This window comes from Pseudophryne corroboree, unplaced genomic scaffold, assembly GCF_028390025.1.
Source record: "Pseudophryne corroboree isolate aPseCor3 unplaced genomic scaffold, aPseCor3.hap2 scaffold_99, whole genome shotgun sequence".
Lineage (NCBI taxonomy): Eukaryota > Metazoa > Chordata > Amphibia > Anura > Myobatrachidae > Pseudophryne > Pseudophryne corroboree.
Window position 1 is genome coordinate 599,801 of NW_026970570.1, and position 16,919 is coordinate 616,719.

General features: G+C 49.6%; 11 non-coding genes and 1 pseudogene across 11 annotated transcripts; all 12 read left to right on the forward strand.

Annotated features, from left to right (window-relative positions):
- The first annotated feature begins 9,803 nt into the window (after positions 1-9,803).
- On the forward strand, positions 9,804-9,967 carry LOC135049336 (U1 spliceosomal RNA). The gene has a single exon (XR_010241096.1). It is a non-coding gene; the product is annotated as a U1 spliceosomal RNA (small nuclear RNA).
- Positions 9,968-10,119: 152 nt separating this feature from the next.
- LOC135049381 (U1 spliceosomal RNA) lies at positions 10,120-10,261 on the forward strand (annotated as a pseudogene).
- A 692-nt stretch (positions 10,262-10,953) lies between these two features.
- LOC135049284 (U1 spliceosomal RNA) lies at positions 10,954-11,117 on the forward strand. The gene has a single exon (XR_010241046.1). It is a non-coding gene; the product is annotated as a U1 spliceosomal RNA (small nuclear RNA).
- A 972-nt stretch (positions 11,118-12,089) lies between these two features.
- Positions 12,090-12,253, forward strand: LOC135049170 (U1 spliceosomal RNA). Its single transcript, XR_010240937.1, has one exon. It is a non-coding gene; the product is annotated as a U1 spliceosomal RNA (small nuclear RNA).
- A 152-nt stretch (positions 12,254-12,405) lies between these two features.
- Positions 12,406-12,568, forward strand: LOC135049529 (U1 spliceosomal RNA). The gene has a single exon (XR_010241275.1). It is a non-coding gene; the product is annotated as a U1 spliceosomal RNA (small nuclear RNA).
- Positions 12,569-13,239: 671 nt separating this feature from the next.
- Positions 13,240-13,404, forward strand: LOC135049532 (U1 spliceosomal RNA). The gene has a single exon (XR_010241278.1). It is a non-coding gene; the product is annotated as a U1 spliceosomal RNA (small nuclear RNA).
- A 152-nt stretch (positions 13,405-13,556) lies between these two features.
- On the forward strand, positions 13,557-13,719 carry LOC135049441 (U1 spliceosomal RNA). The gene has a single exon (XR_010241194.1). It is a non-coding gene; the product is annotated as a U1 spliceosomal RNA (small nuclear RNA).
- Positions 13,720-14,393: 674 nt separating this feature from the next.
- On the forward strand, positions 14,394-14,555 carry LOC135049179 (U1 spliceosomal RNA). Its single transcript, XR_010240946.1, has one exon. It is a non-coding gene; the product is annotated as a U1 spliceosomal RNA (small nuclear RNA).
- A 153-nt stretch (positions 14,556-14,708) lies between these two features.
- Positions 14,709-14,871, forward strand: LOC135049414 (U1 spliceosomal RNA). The gene has a single exon (XR_010241169.1). It is a non-coding gene; the product is annotated as a U1 spliceosomal RNA (small nuclear RNA).
- Positions 14,872-15,545: 674 nt separating this feature from the next.
- On the forward strand, positions 15,546-15,709 carry LOC135049304 (U1 spliceosomal RNA). Its single transcript, XR_010241066.1, has one exon. It is a non-coding gene; the product is annotated as a U1 spliceosomal RNA (small nuclear RNA).
- A 152-nt stretch (positions 15,710-15,861) lies between these two features.
- On the forward strand, positions 15,862-16,024 carry LOC135049490 (U1 spliceosomal RNA). Its single transcript, XR_010241238.1, has one exon. It is a non-coding gene; the product is annotated as a U1 spliceosomal RNA (small nuclear RNA).
- A 674-nt stretch (positions 16,025-16,698) lies between these two features.
- LOC135049305 (U1 spliceosomal RNA) lies at positions 16,699-16,862 on the forward strand. Its single transcript, XR_010241067.1, has one exon. It is a non-coding gene; the product is annotated as a U1 spliceosomal RNA (small nuclear RNA).
- Positions 16,863-16,919: the final 57 nt, after the last annotated feature.

Consider the following 16,919-nt stretch of genomic DNA (forward strand, 5'->3'; position numbering starts at 1 on the left):
CGTATGTACGTATACGCACGGCTCCTGACACCCACACGCATGTACACGCGCGGCTCCTGGCACACACACACACACACACGTACGTACACGCGCGGCACCTGACACACGCCTGTACGTACACACATGCACAGCACCTGACATACACACATGTAGGTATGCGCCACCTGACACACACACACACACACACGTACACGCACGACACTTGACACACACGTACGTACACGCACGGCACTGACACGTATGTACGCGCACGGCACCTGACACTCACGTACATACTAGTGATGAGTGGGTTCGGTTCGTCGGAATCCGAACCCCCCGAACTTCACCCATTTTACACGGGTCCGAGGCAGGTTCGAACCTTCCCGCCTTGCTCGGCTAGCCCGAGCGCGCACGAACGTCATCATACCGCTGTCGGATTCTCGCGAGATTCGGATGTCTGCATTCGTGGAAAGGGATCCCATGTGTAAACATGGGACCCCTTTCAGTCCGTCTGGTCCGGGTGTTCGGTTTGTTGTTTTGCCAAGTACGTGGATTTAATCTGGAACCTGGATCAGGTGAGTATAATTATCTTTTATTTTCAGGTACCCGTGGATTCTACTTGGAGAAGAGGACCGACTGCTTCATGTCAACATAGGTAAGTATGTGTGTGTCGGCAGGTGGGAAATAAAGTTATACTTTCACGGTGTCTGTGTCCTGTTTTTATTTGGGTATTTTTCCCCCAGTAGAACTACAGGTACCAGCGGGCCCGTTTTTCTCCTGCATGCTGGTACTTGTGGTTCTCCAAGTACCAGCTTGCGGGGGAGGCTTGCTGGGACTTGTAGTACTACTAGAAAAAACAATATTCTTTAAATTTTCTCAAGGCTATCAGCCTCCCATCCGCAGCCCTTGGATGGGGGGGACAGCCTCGGGCTTCACCCCTGGCCCTTAGGTGGCTGGGGGGGGGACCCCTTGATTGAAGGGGTCCCCACTCCCCCAGGGTACCCCGGCCAGGGGTGACTAGTTGGATATTTAATGCCACGGCCGCAGGGCACTGTATAAAAGTGACCCCCGGCTGTGGCATTATCTGTCCAGCTAGTGGAGCCCGATGCTGGTGTAAAAAATACGGGGGACCCCTACTCTTTTTGTCCCCCGTATTTTTTGCACCAGCACCAGGCGCAGAGCCCGGTGCTGGTTTTAAAAATACGGGGGATCCCCTGTCCGTTTTTCCCCCGGATTTTTAGAACCAGGACCGGCTCGAAGAGCCCGAGGCTGGTTATGCTTTGGAGGGGGGACCCACGCAATTTTTTTTTCGGGTTTTTCACATTCCATTTAAAAAATAAATAATATTTTAAAAAATATATAAATAATACTTGTGCCTCCAAAAAAGACAAACCAAGTACCTAATCCCTTCTAATATAAATAGATATGCTATTACCAAAAAAAAAAAACTGCATAAAAAAAAACATGTTTTTAAAATTTTTTTATTAGATTCCGCCAGCAAAGTGTGGCGGATTGAAAATGACGAATTTACTGTTTAAAAGCACTGTTGTCGAATTTACAAACTTCAATTGAATATACTTTTGTCGAATTGCCGCATTTGTACCATTGCAGAAAAGTCGAATTTGTCAAATGTCGAATTTTAAAGTCGAATTTTGAAAGCCTGTAAGAATAGGCTCCGTCCCCTTCTACCCCTGTACCTTGCTCTCTCCTGTCTGTGCTCTCTCCCGTCTGTAGGACTAGGCCCCGCCCCCTTCTTACCCTCCTGTGACTGCTCTCTCCTGACAAGTGGACCAGGCCTGCCCCCTACACGCTGCTGGTGTCTTCATTGTTACTTGGTCTGGAGCTCCGTTGGGGAGAGAACTCACGTGAGCTCATTAAGAATGAGGAACTGGGATGTTTTAATTTTATTGTGAGTAGTGTAGTGTGGTGATGTAGTATGTTGTATGGGGGGTATAGTGTAATTATGAAGTGCAGCATATGGGAGGGCTGTAGCATAGTGATGTAGTGTGGCATATGGGGGGTGGTAGCGCATAGGCGTGCGTACAGGGGGTGCCTGGTGCGCACAGGCACTCCCTAATGTCCAGCACCGCTGCACGCCACGCTTGAGTAGCACAGTGATCGCTGAGTGTGTGATCGGTGGAGCCTAGCCTGCAGCTCATTTCCGTACCTCCCACCACCGCTGCACCCGACCCCCCTCTGCCTGCTGCTAATACTATGCTGAGTGCATTCGTCGGCGGCCTCACTGGGGGGACTGGCGTCACCTTGCAATGTGACGTGGTGATGTCCGCCCATGCTCTCCTCCCGCCCACCTGTGCTTTCCTCCTGCTGCGGTCTCTCAGTCCTAGTGTGCCGCGGCCGCCACACCACTGGCAGTGTTCCTCTAGGAGGGACTGGGAGCTGCTGGCAGACACATTCTGCTGAGACTTACTTGTCAGTGCGGGTTCCGGACGGCAGGCGGCGGGTGGGAGGGCAGACGGGGAGCAGGTGTCACAAGGAGTGTGTGGGTAACTAATTAACAATACTTCCGCTCAACGTGGCACTGCTGGTCCTTCATCTCCCATGTCTCTTCACCAGGTGGCGGGCGGCCCGGAAATTAAGTGATGTGTTGTGCAGCAGTCAGTGTGAAGTGACTGTGAGTAACACTGGTGGTGCTGATGATGCTGCTGCAGAATCTGGAAGCAATTAATTCATAAATATAATATACTCTATCAGTGTTTCTCTGACGTCCTAGTGGATGCTGGGAACTCCGTAAGGACCATGGGGATTAGCGGCTCCGCAGGATACTGGGCACAAAAGTAAAGCTTTAGGACTACCTGGTGTGCACTGGCTCCTCCCCCTATGACAATCCTCCAAGCCTCAGTTAGATTTTTGTGCCCGGCCGAGAAGGGTGCACACTAGGGGCTCTCCTGAGCTTCTTAGTGAAAGTTTTGTTTTAGGTTTTTTATTTTCAGTGAGACCTGCTGGCAATAGGCTCACTGCATCGAGGGACTAAGGGGAGAAGAAGCGAACTCACCTGCGTGCAGAGTGGATTGGGCTTCTTAGGCTACTGGACACCATTAGCTCCAGAGGGACCGAACACAGGCCCAGCCTCGGAGCTCGGTCCCAGAGCCGCGCCGCCGGCCCCCTTACAGAGCCAGAAGCAAGAAGAGGTCCGGAAAATCGGCGGCAGAAGACATCCTGTCTTCACCAAGGTAGCGCACAGCACTGCAGCTGTGCGCCATTGCTCCTCAGCACACTTCACACTTCGGTCACTGAGGGTGCAGGGCGCTAGGGGGGGGCGCCCTGAGCAGCAATAGAAACACCTTGGCTGGCGAAAATACATCACATATAGCCCCCAGGGCTATATGGATGAATTTTAACCCCTGGCAGATTCCACAGAAAAACGTGAGAAAAGGCCGCCGAGAAGGGGGCGGAGCCTATCTCCTCAGCACACTGGCGCCATTTTCTCTCACAGCGCCGTTGGAGGGAAACTCCCTGGCTCTCCCCTGCAGTTACTACACTACAGAAAGGGGTTAAAAAAGAGAGGGGGGCACTAATTAGGCGTAGTATAACAATACAGCAGCTATAAGGGGAAAAACACTTATATAAGGTTATCCCTGTATATATATATATATATATATATAGCGCTCTGGTGTGTGCTGGCATACTCTCCCTCTGTCTCCCCAAAGGGCTAGTGGGGTCCTGTCCACTATCAGAGCATTCCCTGTGTGTGTGCTGTGTGTCGGTACGATTGTGTCGACATGTATGAGGAGGAAAATGGTGTGGAGGCGGAGCAATTGCCTGTAATGGAGTTGTCACCCCCTAGGGAGTCGACACCTGAGTGGCTGAGCTTATGGAAGGAATTACGTGACAGTGTCAGCTCTTTACAAAAGATTGATGACATGAGACAGCCGGCTACTCAGCCTGTGCCTGTCCAGGTGTCTCAAAAGCCATCAGGGGCTCTAAAACGCCCGTTACCGCAGATGGCAGATACAGACGCCGACACGGATACTGATTCCAGTGTCGACGATTAAGAGACGAATGTGACTTCCAGTAGGGCCACACGTTACATGATTGAGGCTATGGAAAATGTTTTTACACATTTCTGATAATACCAGTACCACTAAAAAGGGTATTATGTTGGGTGAGAAAAAACTGCCTGTAGTTTTTCCTGCATCTGAGGAATTAAATGAAGTGTGTGATGATGCGTGGGTTTCCCCCGATAAAAACTGTTAATTCCTAAAAAGTTATTAGCATCATACCCCTTCCCGCCAGAGGATAGGGCACATTGGGAAACACCCCCTAGGGTGAATAAAGCGCTCACACGCTTGTCTAAACAGGTGGCACTACCGTCCCCGGATACGGCCGCCCTTAAGGAACCTGCTGACAGAAAGCAGTAAAATATCCTAAAATGTATATACACTCACACGGGTGTGATACTGCGACCAGCAATCGCCTCAGCCTGGATGTGCAGTGCTGGGGTGGCTTGGTCGGATTCCCTGACTGACAATATTGATACCCTAGATAGGGACAGTATATTACTGACTATAGAGCATTTAAAAGATGCTTTCTATATATGCGTTGTGCACAGAGGGATATTTGCCGACTGGCATCAAGAGTAAGTGCGCTGTCCATTTCTGCCAGAAGAGGGTTATGGACAAGACAGTGGTCAGGTGATGCTGATTCCAAAAGGCATATGGAAGTATCGCCTTATAAAAGGGAGGAGTTATTTGGGGTAGGTCTAACAGACCTGGTGGCCACGGCAACGGCTGGGAAATCCACATTTTTACCCCAGGTAGCCTCTCAACATAAGAAGACGCCGTATTATCAGGCGCAGTCCTTTGGGCCCCATAAGGGCAAGCGGGCAAAAGGCTCCTCATTTCTGCCCCGTGGCAGAGGGAGAGGAAAAAGGCTGCAGCAAACAGCCAGTTCCCAGGAACAGAAACGGTGGGGGCCCGTCTCATAAATTTCAGCGTGCAGTGGGCTCACTCACAGGTGGACCCCTGGATCCTTCAGGTGGTATCTCAGGGGTACAAATTGGAATTTGAGACGTCTCCCCTTCGCCGTTTTCCTAAAGTCTGCTTTACCGACGTCTCCCTCCGACAGGGAGGCGGTATGGGAAGCCATTCACAAGCTGTATTCCCAGCAGGTGATAATCAAGGTACCCCTCCTACAACAGGGAAAGGGGTATTATTCCACGCTGTTTGTGGTACCGAAGCCGGACGGCTCGGTGAGACCTAATTTAAATCTGAAATCCTTGAACACTTACATACAAAGGTTCAAATTCAAGATGGAGTCACTCAGAGCGGTGATGGCAAACCGGGAAGAAGGGGATTATATGGTGTCTCTGGACATCAAGGATGCTTATCTCCATGTCCCAAATTACCCTTCTCACCAAGGGTACCTCAGGTTTGTGGTACAGAACTGTCACTATCAGTTTCAGACGCTGCCGTTTGGTTTGTCCACGGCACCCCGGGTCTTTACCAAAGTAATGGCCGAAATGATGATACTCCTTCGAAGGAAGGGAGTTTTAATTATCCCTTACTTGGACGATCTCCGGATAAGGGCAAGATCCAGGGAACAGTTGGTAGTCGGGGTAGCACTATCTCAGGTAGTGTTGCGGCAGCACGGTTGGATTCTTAATATTCCAAAATCGCAGCTGATTCCGACGACACGTCTTCTATTCCTAAGGATGATCCTGGACACAGTCCAGAAAATAAGAATTTACTTACCGATAATTCTATTTCTCATAGTCCGTAGTGGATGCTGGGGACTCCGAAAGGACCATGGGGAATAGCGGCTCCGCAGGAGACTGGGCACAAAGTAAAAGCTTTAGGACTAGCTGGTGTGCACTGGCTCCTCCCCCTATGACCCTCCTCCAAGCCTCAGTTAGGATACTGTGCCCGGACGAGCGTACACAATAAGGAAGGATTTTGAATCCCGGGTAAGACTCATACCAGCCACACCAATCACACCGTACAACTTGTGATCTGAACCCAGTTAACAGCATGATAACAGAAGGAGCCTCTGAAAAGATGGCTCACAACAACAATAACCCGATTTTTGTAACAATAACTATGTACAAGTAATGCAGACAATCCGCACTTGGGATGGGCGCCCAGCATCCACTACAGACTATGAGAAATAGAATTATCGGTAAGTAAATTCTTATTTTCTCTAACGTCCTAGTGGATGCTGGGGACTCCGAAAGGACCATGGGGATTATACCAAAGCTCCCAACCGGGTGGGAGAGTGCGGATGACTCTGCAGCACCGAATGAGAGAACTCCAGGTCCTCCTCAGCCAGGGTATCAAATTTGTAGAATTTAGCAAACATGTTTTCCCCTGACCAAGTAGCTGCTCGGCAAAGTTGTAAAGCCGAGACCCCTCGGGCAGCCGCCCAAGATGAGCCCACTTTCCGTGTGGAATGGGCTTTTACAGATTTTGGCTGTGGCAGGCCTGCCACAGAATGTGCAAGCTGAATTGTACTACAAATCCAACGAGCAATCGTCTGCTTAGAAGCAGGAGCACCCAGCTTGCTGGGTGCATACAGGATAAACAGCGAATCAGATTTTCTGACTCCAGCCGTCCTGGAAACATATATTTTCAGGGCCCTGACTACGTCCAGCAACTTGGAATCCTCCAAGTCCCTAGTAGCCGCAGGCACCACATATGAAAAATTAGGTAAGGGCTTTTATAGGATAAAGCCGCCAATTCTGAGACACGATGTACAGAGAGCCAACGTAAAAAATAACAATGTTTATTAATAAAACATATAAAAAGATTAATTGTCAAATAACCGGTGAAAAATATATATAAATATATATAAGAACATTCTACCTTTGAGAAAGTCACGTGAACGTGACGAAACGCGTCAGGACCCGCCCCTATCCACACTCAGCTCAGGTGAAATCTTCCAGGTGTTCCTTGGTCCCCGCTGCACCCTCCTTCTACAGCATCCGACATCAGCGGCTTCAGCGCACACGCCGCCACGACCGGGTTGTGAGAGAGACGATCCATTCCTTTCCGCTGCACAGCGTATATGGGCATTGCAGGACATTGAAGCCGAGGACGCTCGGCTCTTACCAGCCCATTTTGGAAAGGTATTGAATATCAATTTCAACTGAGGGACTTTTTTATTCATTAGGATCCTACCAACACACCTGGTATTTATCAACTATCTAACAAGTGAATCACGGAACTTTTCACCCCAATAAGCTGAGTCATTACAATATACCACTAGTTCACGTCTAGTGACTGTTCTTATATATATTTGTATATATTTTTCACCGGTTATTTGACAATTAATCTTTTTATATGTTTTATTAATAAACATTGTTATTTTTTACGTTGGCTCTCTGTACATCATGTTTCGTTCCTGATATTCAGCGCAGCCGTTTGTTCTTTTTCTATGCTATCACCACAATACTACACATAGTATTCCGGCAAGCGCAGACTATCAGGAACATAAAATTGTGATTATTTAATTCTATGAAACACGTATTGGTTTTCACTTTTTATTTTGATGATTAGGCACTCGTTTGTTGCAGTTTTTTGTTTTGGTCAATTCTGAGACACGCCTGGCTAGCCTGCCAGGGCTAACAGCATTACCACTTTCCATGTGAGATATTTTAAGTCCACAGTGGTGAGTGGTTCAAACCAATGTGATTTTAGGAATCCCAAAACTACATTGAGATCCCAAGGTGCCACTGGAGGCACAAAAGGAGGCTGTATATGCAGTACTCCCTTGACAAACGTCTGAACTTCAGGAACAGAAGCCAGTTCTTTTTGGAAGAATATTGACAGGGCCGAAATTTGAACCTTAATGGACCCTAATTTGAAGCCCATAGACAGTCCTGTTTGCAGGAAATGCGGGAAACGACCCAGTTGAAATTCCTCTGTAGGGGCCTTCCTGGCCTCGCACCACGCAACATATTTACGCCAAATACGGTGATAATGTTGTATGGTTACATCCTTCCTGGCTTTGATCAGGGTAGGGATGACTTCATCCGGAATGCCTTTTTCCTTCAGGATCCGGCGTTCAACCGCCATGCCGTCAAACGCAGCCGCGGTAAGTCTTGGAACAGACATGGTCCCTGCTGGAGCAGGTCCTTTCTTAGAGGTAGAGGCCACGGGTCTTCCGTGAGCATCTCTTGAATTTCCGGGTACCAAGTCCTTCTTGGCCAATCCGGAGCCACGAGTATAGTCTTTACTCCTCTCCTTCTTATGATTCTCAGTACTTTTGGTATGAGAGGAAGAGGAGGGAACACATACACTGACTGGTACACCCACGGTGTTACCAGAGAGTCCACAGCTATTGCCTGAGGGTCCCTTGACCTGGCGCAATATCTGTCCAGTTTTTTGTTGAGGCGGGACGCCATCATGTCCACCCTTTGGTTTTTCCCAACGGTTCACAATCATGTGGAAGACTTCTGGGTGAAGTCCCCACTCCCCCGGGTGAAGATCGTGTCTGCTGAGGAAGTCTGCTTCCCAGTTGTCCACTCCCGGAATGAACACTGCTGACAGTGCTATCACATGATTCTCCGCCCAGCGAAGAATCCTTGCCACTTCCATCATTGCCCTCCTGCTTCTTGTGCCGCCCTGTCTGTTTACGTGGGCGACTGCCGTGATGTTGTCCGACTGGATCAACACCGGCTGACCCTGAAGCAGAGGTCTTGCCTGACTTAGGGCATTGTAAATGGCCCTTAGTTCCAGGATATTTATGTGAAGTGACGTTTCCATGCTTGACCACAAGCCCTGGAAATTTCTTCCCTGTGTGACTGCTCCCCAGCCTCTCAGGCTGGCATCCGTGGTCACCAGGACCCAATCCTGAATGCCGAATCTGCGGCCCTCTAGGAGATGAGCACTCTGTAACCACCACAGGAGAGACACCCTTGTCCTTGGAGACAGGGTTATCCGCTGATGCATTTGAAGATGCGATCCGGACCATTTGTCCAGCAGATCCCACTGAAAAGTTCTTGCGTGGAATCTGCCGAATGGAATCGCTTCGTAAGAAGCCACCATCTTTCCCAGGACCATTGTGCATTGATGTACTGACACTTGGCCTGGTCTTAGGAGGTTCCTGACTATGTCGGATAACTCCTTGGCTTTCTCCTCCGGGAGAAACACCTTTTTCTGTACTGTGTCCAGAATCATCCCTAGGAACAGCAGACGTGTCGTCGGAATCAGCTGCGATTTTGGAATATTTAGAATCCATCCGTGCTGTCGTAGTACTACTTGAGATAGTGCTACTCCGACCTCTAACTGTTCTCTGGACCTTGCCTGCTTACTTTGTGCCTTCCAATGCACAATGCAAACTACAGGTAGTGCTGCAGGGCCCACACCCTTTTACTTGCCGTACAGAGCAGCTCTGGAGCTGTTACAGTGCCCAGCTGCTGCAAGAAATCAGCTTGAATGCTTCAGGGGCTGGGGCATAGCCAACATGAGCCCCACACCGAAGGAGGGTGGAGGTGTTTAATGCGAACTAGGGGTCATCCAAGCGCCGCAAAAGGCCGCCATGCCCTGCACGCCCCTTTTCTCTTTTCATATGCAGACGAGGGTTGAAGCCAACTTTGACCCACTGCTTGGATGACATCACCGTATGCAAATCCATCTGCTGCAGGCCTTCCCCCAGGAATGCTTGCACTAGTTGTTGCATTTGGTTTGTTGTCTGGGGGTGCTTCATTATTAGGCAGCCTTCTGCCCTCCCATGTTCATCTGAAAATTTGTGTTCTCCCTGCAGTTGTTGTCCCCAGATGAGAGTTCCCTTGTGCTGCCTCAGTTGAATCTCCTTTACTTGACAGAGATGTGCCTGAGCAGCGGCCCTCCCCAGCCCTATCCCAAATCATACTTATTTTGCATAGGAGATACCATGGTCATGAAGATTGTTCTCCCAGGGTGAGGTTCATTCATTGCATTCTGGGTATGCTGACCCCTGTGATTTCCCCAAATGTGGGAAACTCGACTGCATTATTTGTGGTAGTGGGGGACTGTGTTTGTGCTTTCCTCTGGTCAGCTCTGGTAAAAGTCAGATTTATTTGTCTCAGATCTTCCTCTAGCCTTGTTCTTCTTTCGAGAGTTCCCTTGTGCTGCCTCAGTTGGATCTCCTTCACTTGACAGGGGGGTACCCGAGCAGCGACCCTCCCCAGCTCTAGCCCAAATTCTACTTACCTGGCAGGTGAGATACTATGATCATGTAGGTGCTTCTCCCAGGGCAAGGCTCACCCATTGCACTCTGGGTGTGCTGCTCCTGCGATTTCCCCAAATGTGGGAAACTTGACTGCATAATTTGTGTTTCCCCTGGTCGGCTCTCATATAATTCAGATCTCTTTGTCTCAGGTCTCTCTCCAGCCTAGTTTGCTGTCTGTTTCAACTTCTCTTTTCTTGAGCCGCTCCCTTCTATGCCCTTGCGCACTATCCTGACTTCTCCCGTCTGCTTACTTTGTGCCTTCCAATGCACAATGCAAACTACAGGTAGTGCTGCAGGGCCCACACCCTTTTGCTTGCCGTTCAGAGCAGCTCTGGAGCTGTTACAGTGCCCAGCTGCTGCAAGAAATCAGCTTGAATGCTTCAGGGGCTGGGGCATAGCCAACATGAGCCCCACACCGAAGGAGGGTGGAGGTGTTTAATGCGAACTAGGGGTCATCCAAGCGCCGCAAAAGGCCGCCATGCCCTGCACGCCCCTTTTCTCTTTTCATATGCAGACGAGGGTTGAAGCCAACTTTGACCCACTGCTTGGATGACATCACCATATGCAAATCCATCTGCTGCTGGCCTTCCCCCAGGAATGCTTGTACTAGTTGTTGCATTTGGTTTGTTGTTTGGGGGTGCTTCAGTATTAGGCAGCCTTCTGCCCTCCCATGTTTATCTGGAAATATGTGTTCTCCCTGCAGTTGTTGTCCCCAGATGAGAGTTCCCTTGTGCTGCCTCAGTTGAATCTCCTTAACTTGACAGAGATGTGCCTGAGCAGCGGCCCTCCCCAGCCCTATCCCAAATCATACTTATTTTGCATAGGCGATACCATGGTCATGAAGATTGTTCTCCCAGGGTGAGGTTCATTCATTGCATTCTGGGTATGCTGACCCCTGTGATTTCCCCAAATGTGGGAAACACGACTGCATTATTTGTGGTAGTGGGGGACTGTGTTTGTGCTTTCCTCTGGACAGCTCTGGTAAAAGTCAGATTTATTTGTCTCAGATCTTCCTCTAGCCTTGTTCTTCTTTCGAGAGTTCCCTTGTGCTGCCTCAGTTGGATCTCTTTCACTTGACAGGGGGGTGCCAGAGCAGCGACCCTCCCCAGCTCTAGCCCAACTCCTACTTACCTGCCAGGTGAGATACTATGATCATGAAGGTGCTTCTCCCAGGGCAAGGCTCACCCATTGCACTCTGATTTCCCCAAATGTGGGAAGCTTGACTGCATAATTTGTGTTTCCCCTGGTCGGCTCTCGTATAATTCAGATCTCTTTGTCTCAGGTCTCTCTCCAGCCTAGTTTGCTGTCTGTTTCCACTTCTTTTTTCATGAGCCCCTCCCTTTTATACCCTTGTGCACTATCCTGACTTCTCCTCCTGTCTGCTTACTTTGTGCCTTCCAATGCACAATGCAAACTACAGGTAGTGCTGCAGGGCCCACACCCTTTTACTTGCCGTACAGAGCAGCTCTGGAGCTGTTACAGTGCCCAGCTGCTGCAAGAAATCAGCTTGAATGCTTCAGGGGCTGGGGCATAGCCAACATGAGCCCCACACCGAAGGAGGGTGGAGGTGTTTAATGCGAACTAGGGGTCATCCAAGCGCCGCAAAAGGCCGCCATGCCCTGCACGCCCCTTTTCTCTTTTCATATGCAGACGAGGGTTGAAGCCAACTTTGACCCACTGCTTGGATGACATCACCGTATGCAAATCCATCTGCTGCAGGCCTTTCCCCAGGAATGCTTGCACTAGTTGTTGCATTTGGTTTGTTGTTTGGGGGTGCTTCAGTATTAGGCAGCCTTCTGCCCTCCCATGTTCATCTGAAAATATGTGTTCTCCCTGCAGTTGTTGTCCCCAGATGAGAGTTCCCTTGTGCTGCCTCAGTTGAATCTCCTTTACTTGACAGAGATGTGCCTGAGCAGCGGCCCTCCCCAGCCCTATCCCAAATCATACTTATTTTGCATAGGAGATACCATGGTCATGAAGATTGTTCTCCCAGGGTGAGGTTCATTCATTGCATTCTGGGTATGCTGACCCCTGTGATTTTCCCAAATTTGGGAAACTCGACTGCATTATTTGTGGTAGTGGGGGACTGTGTTTGTGCTTTCCTCTGGTCAGCTCTGGTAAAAGTCAGATTTCTTTGTCTCAGATCTTCCTCTAGCCTTGTTCTTCTTTCGAGAGTTTCCTTGTGCTGCCTCAGTTGGATCTCCTTCACTTGACAGGGGGGTGCCCGAGCAGCGACCCTCCCAAGCTCTAGCCCAACTCCTACTTACCTGCCAGGTGAGATACTATAATCAGGAAGGTGCTTCTCCCAGGGCAAGGCTCACCCATTGCACTCTGGGTGTGCTGCTCCTGCGATTTCCCCAAATGTGGGAAACTTGACTGCATAATTTGTGTTTCCCCTGGTCGGCTCTCGTATAATTCAGATCTCTTTGTCTCAGGTCTCTCTCCAGCCTAGTTTGCTGTCTGTTTCAACTTCTCTTTTCTTGAGCCGCTCCCTTCTATGCCCTTGCGCACTATCCTGACTTCTCCCGTCTGCTTACTTTGTGCCTTCCAATGCACAATGCAAACTACAGGTAGTGCTGCAGGGCCCACACCCTTTTACTTGCCGTTCAGAGCAGCTCTGGAGCTGTTACAGTGCCCAGCTGCTGCAATAAATCAGCTTGAATGCTTCAGGGGATGGGGCATGGCCAACATGAGCCCCACACCAAAGGAGGGTGGGCGTGTTTAATGCGAACTAGGGGTCATCCAAGCACCGCAAAAGGCCGCCATGCCCTGCACGCCCCTTTTCTCTTTTCATATGCAGATGAGGGTTGAAGCCAACTTTGACCCACTGCTTGGATGACATCACCGTATGCAAATCCGTCTTCTGCAGAACTTCCCCCAGGAATGCTTGCACTAGTTGTTGCATTTGGTTTGTTGTTTGGGGGTGCTTCAGTATTAGGCAGCCTTCTGCCCTCCCATGTTCATCTGAAAATATGTGTTCTCCCTGCAGTTGTTGTCCCCAGATGAGAGTTCCCTTGTGCTGCCTCAGTTGAATCTCCTTTACTTGACAGAGATGTGCATGAGCAGCGGCCCTCCCCAGCCCTATCCCAAATCATACTTATTTTGCATAGGAGATACCATGGTCATGAAGATTACTCTCCCAGGGTAAGGTTCATTCATTGCATTCTGGGTATGCTGACCCCTGTGATTTCCCCAAATGTGGGAAACGCGACTGCTTTATTTGTTGGTAGTGGGGGACTGTGTTTGTGTTTTCCTCTGGTCAGCTCTGGTAAAAGTCAAATTTCTTTGTTTCAGATCTTCCTCTAGCCTTGTTCTTCTTTCGAGAGTTTCCTTGTGCTGCCTCAGTTGGATCTCCTTCACTTGACAGGGGGGTGCCCGAGCAGCGACCCTCCCCAGCTCTAGCCCAACTCCTACTTACCTGCCAGGTGAGATACTATGATCATGAAGGTGCTTCTCCCAGGGCAAGGCTCACCCATTGCACTCTGGGTGTGCTGCCCCTGCGATTTCCCCAAATGTGGGAAACTTGACTGCATAATTTGTGTTTCCCCTGGTCAGGTCTCGTATAATTCAGATCTCTTTGTCTCAGGTCTCTCTCCAGCCTAGTTTGCTGTCTGTTTCAACTTCTCTTTTCTTGAGCCGCTCCCTTTTATACCCTTGTGCACTATCCTGACTTCTCCTCCTGTCTGCTTACTTTGTGCCTTCCAATGCGCAATGCAAACTACAGGTAGTGCTGCAGGGCCCACACCCTTTTACTTGCCTTACTGAACAGCTCTGGAGCTGTTACAGTGCCAAGCTGCTGCAAGAAATCAGCTTGAATGCTTCAGGGGATGGGGCATGGCCAACATGAGCCCCACACCGAAGGAGGGTGGAGGTGTTTAATGCGAACTAAGGGTCATCCAAGCGCCGCAAAAGGCCGCCATGCCCTGCATACCCCTTTTCTCTTTTCATATGCAGATGAGGGTTCCAGCCAACTTTGGCCCACTGCTTGGATGACATCACCGTATGCAATTCCGTCTTCTGCAGAACTTCCCCCAGGAATGCTTGTACTAGTTGTTGCATTTGGTTTGTTGTTTGGGGGTGCTTCAGTATTAGGCAGCCTTCTGCCCTCCCATGTTCATCTGAAAATATGTGTTCTCCCTGCAGTTGTTGTCCCCAGATGAGAGTTTCCTTGTGCTGCCTCAGTTGAATCTCCTTTACTTGACAGAGATGTGCATGAGCAGCGGCCCTCCCCAGCCCTATCCCAAATCATACTTATTTTGCATAGGAGATACCATGGTCATGAAGATTGTTCTCCCAGGGTGAGGTTCATTCATTGCATTTTGGGTATGCTGACCCCTGTGATTTCCCCAAATGTGGGAAACTCGACTGCATTATTTGTGGTAGTGGGGACTGTGTTTGTGCTTTCCTCTGGTCAGCTCTGGAAAAAGTCAGATTTCTTTGTCTCAGATCTTCCTCTAGCCTTGTTCTTCTTTCGAGAGTTCCCTTGTGCTGCCTCAGTTTGATCTCTTTCACTTGACAGGGGGGTGCCCGAACAGCGACTTTCCCCAGCTCTAGCCCAACTCCTACTTACCTGCCAGGTGAGATACTATGATCATGAAGGTGCTTCTCCCAGGGCAAGGCTCACCCATTGCACTCTGGGTGTGCTGCCCCTGCGATTTCCCCAAAGGTGGGAAACTTGACTGCATAATTTGTGTTTCCCCTGGTCGGCTCTCGTATAATTCAGATCTCTTTGTCTCAGGTCTCTCTCCAGCCTAGTTTGCTGTCTGTTTCCACTTCTCTTTTCTTCAGCCGCTCCCTTCTATACCCTTGTGCACTATCCTGACTTCTCCTCCCGTCTGCTTACTTTGTGCCTTCCAATGCACAATGCAAACTACAGGTAGTGCTGCAGGGCCCACACCCTTTTACTTGCCTTACAGAGCAGCTCTGGAGCTGTTACAGTGCCCAGCTGCTGCAAGAAATCAGCTTGAATGCTTCAGGGGATGGGGCATGGCCAACATGAGCCCCACACCAAAGGAGGGTGGAGGTGTTTAATGCGAACTAGGGGTCATCCAAGCACCGCAAAAGGCCGCCATGCCCTGCACGCCCCTTTTCTCTTTTCATATGCAGATGAGGGTTGAAGCCAACTTTGACCCACTGCTTGGATGACATCACCGTATGCAAATCCGTCTTCTGCAGAACTTCCCCCAGGAATGCTTGCACTAGTTGTTGCATTTGGTTTGTTGTTTGGGGGTGCTTCAGTATTAGGCAGCCTTTTGCCCTCCCATGTTCATCTGAAAATATGTGTTCTCCCTGCAGTTGTTGTCCCAAGATGAGAGTTCCCTTGTGCTGCCTCAGTTGAATCTCCTTTACTTGACAGAGATGTGCATGAGCAGCGGCCCTCCCCAGCCCTATTCCAAATCATACTTATTTTGCATAGGAGATACCATGGTCATGAAGATTTTTCTCCCAGGGTGAGGTTCATTCATTGCATTTTGGGTATGCTGACCCCTGTGATTTCCCCAAATGTGGGAAACTTGACTGCATTATTTGTGGTAGTGGGAGACTGTGTTTGTGCTTTCCTCTGGTCAGCTCTGGTAAAAGTCAGATTTCTTTGTCTCAGATTTTCCTTTAGCCTTGTTCTTCTTTCGAGAGTTCCCTTGTGCTGCCTCAGTTGGATCTCCTTCACTTTACAGGGGGGTACCCGAGCAGCGACCCTCCCCAGCTCTAGCCCAACTCCTACTTACCTGCCAGGTGAGATACTATGATCATGAAGGTGCTTCTCCCAGGGCAAGGCTCACCCATTGTACTCTGGGTGTGCTGCTCCTGCGATTTCCCCAAATGTGGGAAACTTGACTGCATAATTTGTGTTTCCCCTGGTCGGCTCTCGTATAATTCAGATCTCTTTGTCTCAGGTCTCTCTCCAGCCTAGTTTGCTGTCTGTTTCCACTTCTCTTTTCTTCAGCCGCTCCCTTCTATACCCTTGTGCACTATCCTGACTTCTCCTCCCGTCTGCTTACTTTGTGCCTTCCAATGCACAATGCAAACTACAGGTAGTGCTGCAGGGCCCACACCCTTTTACTTGCCTTACAGAGCAGCTCTGGAGCTGTTACAGTGCCCAGCTGCTGCAAGAAATCAGCTTGAATGCTTCAGGGGCTGGGGCATAGCCAACATGAGCCCCACACCGAAGGAGGGTGGAGGTGTTTAATGCAAACTAGGGGTCAGACAAGCGCCGCAAAAGGCCACCATGCCCTGCACGCCCCTTTTCTGTTTTCATATGCAGACGAGGGTTGAAGCCAACTTTGACCCACTGCTTGGATGACATCACCATATGCAAATCCATCTGCGGCAGGCCTTCCCCCAGGAATGCTTGCACTAGTTGTTGCATTTGGTTTGTTGTTTGGAGGTGCTTCAGTATTAGGCAGCCTTCTGCCCTCCTATGTTCATCTGAAAATATGTGTTCTCCCTGCAGTTGTTGTCCCAAGATGAGAGTTCCCTTGTGCTGCCTCAGTTGAATCTCCTTTACTTGACAGAGATGTGCATGAGCAGCGGCCCTCCCCAGCCCTATTCCAAATCATACTTATTTTGCATAGGAGATACCATGGTCATGAAGATTTTTCTCCCAGGGTGAGGTTCATTCATTGCATTTTGGGTATGCTGACCCCTGTGATTTCCCCAAATGTGGGAAACTTGACTGCATTATTTGTGGTAGTGGGAGACTGTGTTTGTGCTTTCCTCTGGTCAGCTCTGGTAAAAGTCAGATTTCTTTGTCTCAGATTTTCCTTTAGCCTTGTTCT